Source organism: Buteo buteo, chromosome 22 (genome assembly GCF_964188355.1).
Source record: "Buteo buteo chromosome 22, bButBut1.hap1.1, whole genome shotgun sequence".
Classification (NCBI taxonomy): Eukaryota; Metazoa; Chordata; class Aves; order Accipitriformes; family Accipitridae; genus Buteo; species Buteo buteo.
In genome coordinates, this window is record NC_134192.1 from 4,001,192 (window position 1) to 4,012,783 (window position 11,592).

An 11,592-nucleotide genomic window follows, 5' to 3' on the forward strand; every position below is an offset into this window, starting at 1 on the left:
TAGATATAGATGACAAGAGAGTGTGTTACATCATTATAAGGGTCTCACTGTATTTGTTTGTACACATATAAAATGCGTATAAAAATAGATCACTAGGGAGAGCATATAAGGGTCATATAGATGTCTAAAATTATATATGCTATACTATAGATAGCTAGACTGTTGTTCAGTTATATAAAGGTTTGACTGTATATGTATATCATAAATAGACATATAGGACTAAAGTGCATTAGTCACATAAGGTGTGCTCTCTGTAAATATCTAGACAGACATATATGTAATATATATATTGTATATGTAAAGGGCTAGCATGTTAGTGACATAAGGGTCTGTGAGACCTTCTTATAACCATATAACATGCTTTCTCTCACCATCTACTTTTATTATTAGCATAGTAGTATTACATCTATTTTATTTGCATGCACAATATAGATACCAGTACATAATTACATCACTCTCTTGCCATTTATAATAAATAAATGTATTTTTTAATATATGGGTGTATGTGTGTATACATATTTTTATGCAGTTATACATACATTGTATACTATAGTATACATAGATAAGTAGAAGTTTGTTATTAGTTTTGCTCTCTGTGTACATATAAACAGCTACTGTTACATAGATAAGGGTCTCGTTCGCACGTGCGTGTGTGTGTATGCATATTTAAAAATACACATATATAAATCGCTGGTTACGTAACTGTCTGAGGGGGAAGTAGACGTAGGTATACGTGAGTAGCGTACATAAGGCTACCTAGGGAGACTGTGGGTTATACAGTTGCATAAGGAGCTTTCTCACTTGCGCACGTGCATGCAGATGACTGTTTTATTTCTCTCTCTCTCCCCTGTGGCCGAGGTACAGCCCTTCACTAGCATGTGGTCCCCACGCGGCGGGCAGGGCTCCCCCACATCACCCAGCAGCGCAGGAGGAATGGCGAGTGGGAGCCAGCGGTGCTGGAGCCGAGGGCCACGGGGCGCAGGTGGGCAGCCGGCACGGGGCTGGGCTGGGGGAGGCACCTGAGGGGGGGCCGGGAGGTAGAGCGGCCTCCGCGGGGCTGAGGACCAGCGGCAGCGAGGAGCTGGACTCCCACCGGGACACCACACCACGTGTGAACAGAGACGGGACCCGGCACGGAGGCCAGGCTGAGGTACGATGGAGCGGGGTGGGCATATGTTCACCTGCATGGGGGCTGGAGGCCCCACCTTCCTCCGCTGTTAGCGAATACCAGTGAAACTCAGAGATGGAGCATCTACGAGATAAGACGATGGCTATGCAGACAGCAGAGCAGGTCACGAGGGACTCTCGGTACAGAGAGTCCAGGTTGCCTGCGTACCTCTAACTCCGGCATCGTTTACCTTCTGAGCAGGTGGCCAGGTGACTTTTTCACAGCTTTGTGTGAGCAGCAGCACAAGAGCTGAAGTGACCAGCGGTTAGTAAGCAGTTTTAAAAGATTTCTGGGCAGCAAGTGCGGCTAATCTGTGTAATTCACCAGGAGGGGGTGTTGGTTCTTTATAAATCCGGAACAATGGAGACACAACACACTGGAAAAATCACAGCACTCTGGATTTCTGCAGACTGGGGAGGAGTGGAAAGGCAGGCTGTCTGACAGAAGGAGCTCCAGTAGCAGAGGGTAAAATGGGCTGGTGGCAGGTTAAGTCCTGTTTCATGACATCGTATGCTAGTGGCATAGGACAAAGCTACAGGCATGCTCAGCCATCCAGATGAAGTCTGACTCTGCAGGTGATCGAGGCTGGTGTATCTTCAGCCAGCCCTGACACGATTTTGTCAAACAGCACCAGCAAATCCTATAGGAAAAGCTGCAGTCACACACTCCGCTGGTATTTATAACTTTTATTTGCAATACTTTAGGTCCAAGTTTCAAACTGCAATATTTTTACACTCAAGACACAGTCATGCACAATCCATATTTCAATTTTCTATTGCTTCAACCACAATTTAAAATAACTTAATATTGGAAACAAAACCCAAAATCTTAAAAAAAAGGATGCTGAGGTCAGTAAGATGGATCCATGCCATCAGCACATTTACAAAGTAAATAACTTAGTTCTCTTTTTAAAAAGATCAGTTACCTCTTAATCCAAAGTTACAGAAGATTTTTCACTACACATTTGTTTTTTGTTTTTATCTTTTATCTGTTTCTTTTTTTCTGTTTTTTCTTTTTTTCTTTTTCTTTTTTTAAACAGATAACACGTCCTAAAAAAGGAATGTACAGCAAAATGAGATACATTTCTGATAAACAATGAAAATGTAGGCTCCTCCTCTGTTTACTTTTGTCTGGATACCCTGAAGAAAAAAAAAATCTAGCAGACACCAGCGTAGGTGTTAACTGGTTGCTTCGGACTAAACTGGAGTTTAGCATTGGTTACTTCCTGATCCAGTCAAGAGTTGCAGAATTCTTTTGCAGATCTTCCCGAAACGTATGTCTGTACGCACAGCATCTGCAGTGCAGACGCAGCACCAGTGCACCAGAGTAACTCCCAGTTATTCCCCCGCTGAATTTGGGCTCTGCCCAAGACGGAGGTGTTCACTGGGGGGCTACGGCGTGTGCAGTCCTTTGCTACGAGTTCCCATCTAGAGCAGCTCCCCTTCCACTTGCTTACCTGCTATGGCAGATACCGGCAGTTTGAGAGTCGCACCCGAAGAGCTGAGAGGCTTTTTTTTCCCTGTTGCTGTGCTACAGACTGATTTAGCAGCATTGCTTAACACTAATATAAACAGTGTGACAAAAAGCAATTGCCTTTGTGCACCTGAAGCGCAAAGGTCAAAAATCTCAGCAGACGTGGATGTAAGAGACTTGCATGCTTCGTGTTTGCATGTTGACCCACTTCTGACCTGGACAGCTTTGCATGGCGGAGAATAAGAACAAGGGGCAGCTCCCTGCCACCCACTCAGCCGAGGGACTCCTCCGGCCCCCAGTACCCAGGGCATTATCAGCACCCGCTTATTGAGCAACCAGGTCTGCTGTCATTGAAGGCAACAACCAAATTCTCACTGACTTCAGTGGCGGTAGCAGCAGTGCCTGTATCTGATCCCTAAGTCTATGGCTGGGCTGGACAAATGACACACCCAACATGCAGCAGCAAAAGGACCTGACTTTAAAAACAACCACCTGCCCCTAGTCCCTCATGTTTGCAGCAGTGTCACACCAGCCTGAGGCATCTGGGAGCCCTCAATGCAAGCGTGGATTACAGATGACAGGCCCTGGGCTCTTGGAGGTTTTGCACAAAATGGAGGCAATAACTCCCTCTCCAGACCAAGCTTACAGATTCCAAAAGCTGCTATAAACAGGCAGTTCAAAGGGCAGAGAAATGAGGATCTCAAGCACTTTATCTGAGCCAGTTACGCAGTTTTGGTTAGCAGCCACCAAGCACAGGAAGAACAGAGGGCACAGAAAGAGGGACAAAATCAGTCAAGCATAGAGACTGGAAAGAGCAAGACCTGTCAGATGTAACACGCTGCTTAATTTCTCTCTCGAGGAAAACTCTCAAGCCCCTGAAAGGAGTGAAGGACAGAGGAGGTGACACAAAAACAATACTCATGTTGTCAGTTCATACACTTCCTCCGTATTACAGAAGAAATCTGATTAACTGTATTCTCTCCGAGTAGTCTCGTTTAGCATTAGCAGCTTAGCACTAGTAGCTAAAGCAGTTGAAGCCTTAGGCAGCAAGAGCTGACTGAGAGTAAACTTTTTGATCAAAGTAATGCTGCTAACACAGAACTAGCTGAATCCAGCAGACGGAATCATTTAGGTGGGAAAGGACCTTTAAGACTGAGTCCAACCATCAACTTAACACTGCCAAGTCCACCACTAAACCATGTCCCTAAGCGCCACATCTACACGTCTTTTAAACACCACCAGGGATGGTGACTCAACTGCTTCCCTGGGCAGCCTGTTACAGTGCTTGACAACCCTTTTGGTGAAATTTCTCCTAATGTCCAATCTAAACCTCCCCTGGCACAACTTGAGGCCATTTCCTCCAAGCCCTATTGCTTGTTACTTGGGAGAAGAGACAGACATTCACCTCACTACAACCTCCTTTCAGGTAGTTGTAGAGAGCGATCAGGTCTCCCCTGAAGCTCCTTTTCTCCAGGCTAAACCATCCCAGTTCCCCCAGCTGCTCCTCGTAAGACTTGTGCTCTAGACCCTTCACCAGCATTGCTGCGCTTCTCCAGACACGCTCCAGCACCTCAATGTCTGTCTTGTAGCGAGGGGCCCAAAACTGAACACAGTATTTGAGGTGCAGCCTCACCAGTGCCGAGTACAGAGGACAATCACTTCCCTGCTCCTGCTGGCCATGCTATTTCTGATACAGGCCAGGATCCCGTTGGCCTTCTTGGCCACCTGGGCACACTGCTGGCTCATATTCAGCCAGTTGTTGACCAACACCCCCACGTCCTTTTCCACCAGATACAAGTGGAATGAAGAAGGTAAGGCCCAAGGAGACAATGCCAAGAGAATGAAGTAACTTCAGAAGGCCAGCCCAGCGACAGTGAATAAGAGATCAAGGGACCACCAATCAGAATGAAGTGATTGGACTTGGGGATCGGGTGATGGGTGGTACAGGTATAATTGGGGTAGGGGTCCCTCTCTGGAGGCACCCAGGTCGAGCTGTCACCTGAGAACTAATAACAGAGGAACCGGAAACCTTCACTTGGACCTTACATTAATCAGCAGGATCCTAGAGTCGGACCCCGTTACGGTGGCCAGCATGCATAAACCCATGACATCAGAGAGTTGTGATTCAAAGCTGTGTGCGCACATGCCCAACGGCTCTTCTGACTTGCAGTCGTGACTGCCAGCTCAGGCTGTTGCACCCAACTGCAGTCCTTCTGGCTCTGTACATAAGCTGGGGAAAGCAAATGTCGCTAGCAAGCCTCGCAGAAACCAAGTGTGATCCCCAAGCAGCTTTGAACATGGTGCCACTCAATTAGAGCAGGAGGCACCTGACACACAGATGCTGAAGCTGATGTGTGGTCTGCTGGGGAACTGTCCAGTGCAAAGCCACTATGCTCACAGGTTATTAAAACAATTAGCAATTTTCCATATTATCAACTTTACTTACTGATATTGCCCCCAATTTCCTCAGTCAGGGTCAGATTCTAGCAGAAAGCAAGTGCTTACTTGGAGAATTGCTAAGCAGCAAGAACACAGTTTGCAGGCTTACACCCACACAGCAGTCCAAAGGGCACCCATGAAGAGCATGTAAGCATCCCTCCTCTTTCCTGTAATACTATTTTTTCTTTTGAGATGGCTCTTCTTACCAAAGGTGCATGCAGCTGTTGGTAGGCTCAGGCCAGTGATGGTTTATATGCATGATGCACGCCTAGGATTACAGCAATTGGCTCTAAACTGCATCCAAAGAGAGAATATATAAGCAAGATTCTGCGAGCTTCAGCCAGAAAAAGAAATTACCCTGTCAGCTTAAGGGCAGACACAAGCAAAGAAAAGTTTTAAAGATCCCTGAATTGCAAATCACACTTAAAGAAACCTTGGATGGTTTCTGTTAAAACACAAAGGTTGTCCTTTGCCTGCTTCCTGAAAACTGGGGGCTGAAAAGAAAGATGTTTACCTGGTCAGGGGAGAGGGGAAGAAAAAAAAAAAAGGTTGCATACTTATATTTATGGTTCTTTATCAGCTTGCCCCATCACCCATCATTAAGTTGTTGCATGTCTGCACATGAATGAACAGCAGTCCACCGGGAAGGTGCGTGGACCACTAACGTGACAACGTTTAGCAAGGGGAAGCTGGCATTAGTGTGCATGCCCTGATGTCAAGCAAAGAAACACTGGCTCCTGTCTTTAACGGCAGGTGTTACAGAGCTCGCTCTGGCTCTTTGCTCACTGGATTTGCTCAGGACTCAGAAATACGTGTATTTACATGCTCAGTGTGAGGAATATTCAGTAGCCGCACCAATGACTATATACTGGAAATAACTGCCATACAGACAATAGGGTATGGTGACCTTTCCTACAACTAGAGGACAGGAGACAGGTACTTACTTCCCTTCTTGTGGTGACTGGAATGTGCTTCATTTTCGGTGGCAGGACATGGGGGGAGGCTGACCGAAAGAGCTGCCGAGGTGCAGCCATTGGCCTCAAAAAAACTCAGCACAAACAGCTAAAAAAAATACTTGAGTTCATTTTTGTGTAGCGCGAGCCGGCCAACCAGTAGCTAAAGATGGAAAATAAACACACACGTATTTACAAAAGTGCTGGACACAAGAAGTGAGAATGCAACCCTGGCCTGAGAGCACTGTAAGATCCAACCCTGTGCAGGCTCCCAGGAGTGCATGCAGGAGCTTTATGGAATTTTACATAGGTATGGTTATTTTTTTTCCTTTTTTTTCTTTTTTTCTTAAATAAATAAAACTTTTCTGTGCTTCTCAAACTTCCCTGACTTTACTGCTGTCATGCTTCTCTCCCAAAACCCATTAAAACCACGGTGAGCCATTGGGTCATTTTCACAAATCTTCATTGCAGGGATGGGAATCATAGTCAAGCTCTGGATAGGGTTTTTTACCATTTAACGAATTTAAAAATGAAGACAATTAACCAATCTTTTAAAAACCTTGGCATAAGAGTGTTTGAAACCTATTTACTTATGCATTTCACAACAGAAACAGCCTATTTCTAATACTTTAAAAATATATATATAACTAATGGCTTAATCTCAGGATAGCAGTCAGAAAACCTGAGATGGTTCCAGAGATTTTACAGTATTCATCTCTTTCCTTTCTGCAAGGTCAACGCTATTGTCAATCCTAACATACTGTGTGAGCCTGTAAATAATGTACAAGGCTTGGCCCTCTCAGGACTATTTTTTGTTGTTGGTTTGTTTGGTTTTTCTAAATATATTAATATGCCTTTTCCACATTTCCTATCAGAGTTGGGAGGATATCAATGCAGCTGCCACCTTTCAGTATCTAGTGACTGAGAATTTAGTGCCAGAGACTGTCTCCAGCACAGAGCCACGGGGGTGCTAGAGGTGCGTTTCCCTGCATGTCAGACAGTCTCAGCTGGGCAATTACAGTCATGTTGAAAACAGCCACTGGCAGAGATTATTTCTGTTGAATCCTGTCTGCCTCCCAGGAATATTTTTAGTAGAAGAATCTCTAGATTTGCTGATACAAAGAAGAATAAATATAGTATTTAATAAAATAAAAAGTAAGGCCTCTTATTACAGCAGTTGTCTTAAAAAGCCAGTGCCAACAATATTCTGTATGCTGGGGCATTAAAAAAAAAAATGACGCTACCATTTGATTTTCCTATTTTTACATGTCTGTTATCTTCCAGGAAGTTGTAGTGCTGTTTTTTGGGTTTTTTTAGAGATGCTGAAATACTTATAGATAAAGAAAATAAATAGGAAAAAACCTAATCAAATAGTGTAGTCTGTCAACCTAAGTCTTTATATTGTATGTCCAGCAAACATGTGCCATAAAAAAAAGTGCTTTCCTTTTAAAGGATGGCTGTCTGTTCCTTTATGGGTAGGAAAAAATAAAAGCTATACTGGAACCAGAAACTGTCACTTGTTTCTGCACTTCTTACATGGAATACAAACATGCCTCATTCAGACGAATGCTTTACAAATTAAGGGCAGCCCATCTTGAGCCTGAATTACTCTTTTTCTCAAGAAAGGCTTTCCCCCAGATAGATAGCTCGAGCTGACAGAGAAAAATGAGACCTCACAAAACAAACAGAATCTTTTGAATAGAACAGAATAGAATCATTTAGGTGGGAAAGGACTTTAATGATCATCGAATCCAAGCGTAAACCTAGCACTGCCAAGTCCACCACTAAACCATGTCCCTAAGTGCCGCATCTACGCGTCTTTTAAACACCTCCAGGGGTGGTGACTCAACCGCTTCCCTGGGCAGCCTGTCCCAATGCTTGACAACCATTTCAGTGAAGAAATTTTTCCTAATATCCAATCTAAACCTCCCCTGGTGCAACTTGAGGCCATTTTCTGTCATCCTATCACTTGTTACTTGGGAGAAGAGACCGCCCCCACCTCACTACAACCTCCTTTCAGGTAGAGAGCGATCAGGTTTCCCCTCAGCCGCCTTTTCTCCAGACTAAACAGCCCCAGTTCCCTCAGCTGCTCCTCATAAGACTTGTGCTCCAGACCCTTCACCAGCTTCATTGCCCTTCTCCGGACACACTCCAGCACCTCAATGTCTGTCTTGGAGTGAGGGGCCCAAAACTGAACACAGTGTTCAAGGTGCAGCCTCACCAGTGCCGAGTACAGTGGGACAATCCCTGCCCTAGTCCTGCTGGCCATACGATTTCTGATACAAGCCAGGATGCCGTTGGCCTTCTTGGCACCTGGGCACACTGCTGGCTCATATTCAGCCAGTTGTCAACCAACACCCCCAGGTCCTTTTCCACCAGGCAGCTTTCCAGCCACTCTTCCCCAAGCCTGTAGCGCTGCACAGGGTTGTTGTGACCCAAGCACAGGACCCGGCACTTGGCCTTGTTGAACCTCAATAGAGTTGGCCTTGACCCATCGATCCAGCCTGTCCAGATCCCTCTGTAGAGCCTTCCCACCCTCAAGCAGATCAACACTCCCACCCAACTTGGTGTTGTCTGGACACTCACTGAGGGTGCACTCGATCCCCTCACCCAGATTGTGGATAAAGATATTAAACAGAACTGGCCCCAGTACTGAGCCCTGGGTAACACCACTTGTGACCGGCCGCCAGCTGGATTTAACTCCATTCACCACAACGCTTTGGGCCCGGCCATCCAGCCAGGTTTTTACCCAGCAAAGAGAATGCCTGTCCAAGCCATGAGCAGCCAGTTTCTCCAGAAGAATGCTGTGGAAAATGGTGTCAAAGGCTTTACTAAAGTCTAGATAGACAATAGACAACATCCACAGCCTTTCCCTCACCCACTAAGCAGGTCACCTTGTCACAGAAGGAGATTGGGTCAGTCAAGCAGGACCTGCCTTTCATAAACCCATGCTGACTGGGCCGGATCACCTGGTTGTCCTGTACGTGCCACGTGATGGCACTCAAGACGATCTGCTCCATAACCTTCCCCCACACTGACGTCAAACGGACAGGCCTGTAGTTCCCTGGATGCTCCTTCCAGCCGTTCTTCTAGATGGGTGTCACATTTGCTAACTTCCAGTCAATGGGGACCTCCCTCGTTAGCCAGGACTGCTGACAAATGATGGAAAGTGGCTTGGTGAGCACTTCCACCAGCTCCCTCAGTACCCTTGGGTAGATCCCATCCAGCCCCATAGACGGGTGTGTGTGTCTCAGTGGTGTAGCAGGTCGCTAACCGTTTCCCCTTGGATTATGGGGGCGTCATTCTGCTCCCCGTCCCTGTCTTCCAGCTCAGGGGGCTGGGTACCCAGAGAACAACTGGTCTTACTATTAACGACTGAGGCAAAGGCGGCAGTAAGTACCTCAGCCTTTTCCTCATCCTTTGCCACTATGTTTCCCCCCGCATCCGATAAAGTATGGAGATTCTCCTTAACCCTCCTTTTGTTGCTAATGTATTTATAGAAACTTTTTTTATAGTCTTTTACCGCAGTAGCCAGATTAAGTTCTAGCTGGGCTTTGGCCCTTCTAATTTTCTCCCTGCATAACCTTACTCGTATTCCTCCTGAGTTGCCTGCCCCTTCCTCCAAAGGTCATAAACTCTCCTTTTTTCCCCGAGTTCCAGCCAAAGCTCTCTGTTCAGCCAGGCCAGTCTTCTTCCCCGCCAGCTCATCTTTCAGCACATGGGGACGGCCTGCTCCTGCGCCTTTAAGATTTCCTTCTTGAAGGATGTCCAGCCTTCCTGGACTCCTTTGCCCTTTCGGACTGCCTCCCGAGGGCTAAACAGGCCAAAGTCTGCCCTCTGGAAGTCCAAGGTGGCAGTTCTGCTGACCCCCCTCCTTCTCCGAGAAGCAAAAACTCCATTTCATGATCGCTATGCCCAAGGTGGCCCCAAAACATCACATCACCCACAAGTCCTTCTCTGTTCACAAACAACAGGTCCAGCCTTCCCTAGTCGGCTCACTCACCAGCTGTGTCAGGAAGTTCTCTTCCACACGCTGCAGGAACTTCCTGGACCGTTTCCTCTCTGCTGTCTTGTACTTCCAGCAGACGTCCCCATCTGGTTCAGTTCCATTTGCAGAGCCTCACACCTGTTATGCCAGAGCACCCGGGAACGTGGGGTAGGCACAGAGGAGACGCGCCTGCTGCGCCGGGCAGGAACTCGTCGCCATTGCCCCCTATCCCTTAAGTCACTGCGTTCAGCCAGGCGGACGGAGGATAGGGAATTCTCCTTGCTGACATGCCATGACCTGTTTGCCCGCCCTGGTCACTAGCGCTCCCCAGGGGCTTCTTTTATACATGGGGGGGGGGCCTGGCCACCATTGCTCCTGGACCTGCCCAGGTCCCGTCAGCCGCTGTGGCGTGAGCGGCGGGATCCTGGCCGCTCTCTCGGCTCCTCCAGTTCAGGAAACGGGAGCTGTGCGCCTCGGCGTGCGATTTGGGCATCTGAAAATCGGACCTGTTGTGCTCCCCAGGAAATCAGGAAAGGTTAATTCATACTTAGCTGTGGTAACTCAATGAGCATTGCCTCCGCCTGTTGCCTCAGCCAAAGACTCTGGGACGGACAAAGCGAGCGAGGGTAGGTTACTTGGCAGTATTAATGACAGTTGCAACACAAAGACTGTAACTAAATAAGAAGCCAAAGCCAAACAAGCTAATGGCCTAATTCAAGAATAGCCCAAGCATCCTTCATTCCCACTGGCAAAACATGAAGGTGGTTAGTACCTTAAAGACTACTTAGCCCTTTGCAGGACCAGGCCTAAACATGAAGATCTACAGCAGAAAGCTGTTCTACTTGGTTGGTTTTTTTTGCTCACTGGGTGGGTGTTGCTTCAATTGCTGTTTTGAAGGTCTTTGATTAGTTGTACTACTAAAATACAGCAACAAATACTCCATGCAAATGCTTTTTCTGAGTGAAGCCACATCGTGTCTTTCTTTCAGAAATGAATCAATAAACCACAAATTGCATACTTAAACTATTCTGCTCCCTTACAAATCAGTTGACTAGTCAAGCACAATCCTCAGTAACATCCAGGATTCCCTCCCTCCCAGCAACTCGGAGCTGCATTCAGCCGTGCTTGCTGCACGCAGGACAGCAGAAGGTAGGCTGGCTCGATGCCTCTAAGTATTTCTGCAATCCACTCAGCATTTCACACGTTTGCTCCCGCTCAGTGCAGAACTCCAGGTTTTATTGCACCTTCTTCCAGAGCTGTCCGCTGCACCGGCTCATACATATCTACACTGCGGAAGTTGTCGCTCACTTGTGTCGGCCTCAGTTTCCATGGCAGAACTCGCGTGCCTAAAGGACACTCACCTGCGCACGAGCCTGCGGAGCAGCCCGGCTCCCTCCCCCTCTGCCAAGAGTGGCGCAGATGCTACTAACCTTTCCCAGGAGCTACAAGACGACCAGGAGAGTAGGCATCCTCAGAAGTGACACCACCACTCAGCTCTGTTTTGCCCTTCTCTACTCCCGCACAGACCCAAGATGGCTAATCCCACCAGTCCGCGCATTGCACAGCATGGC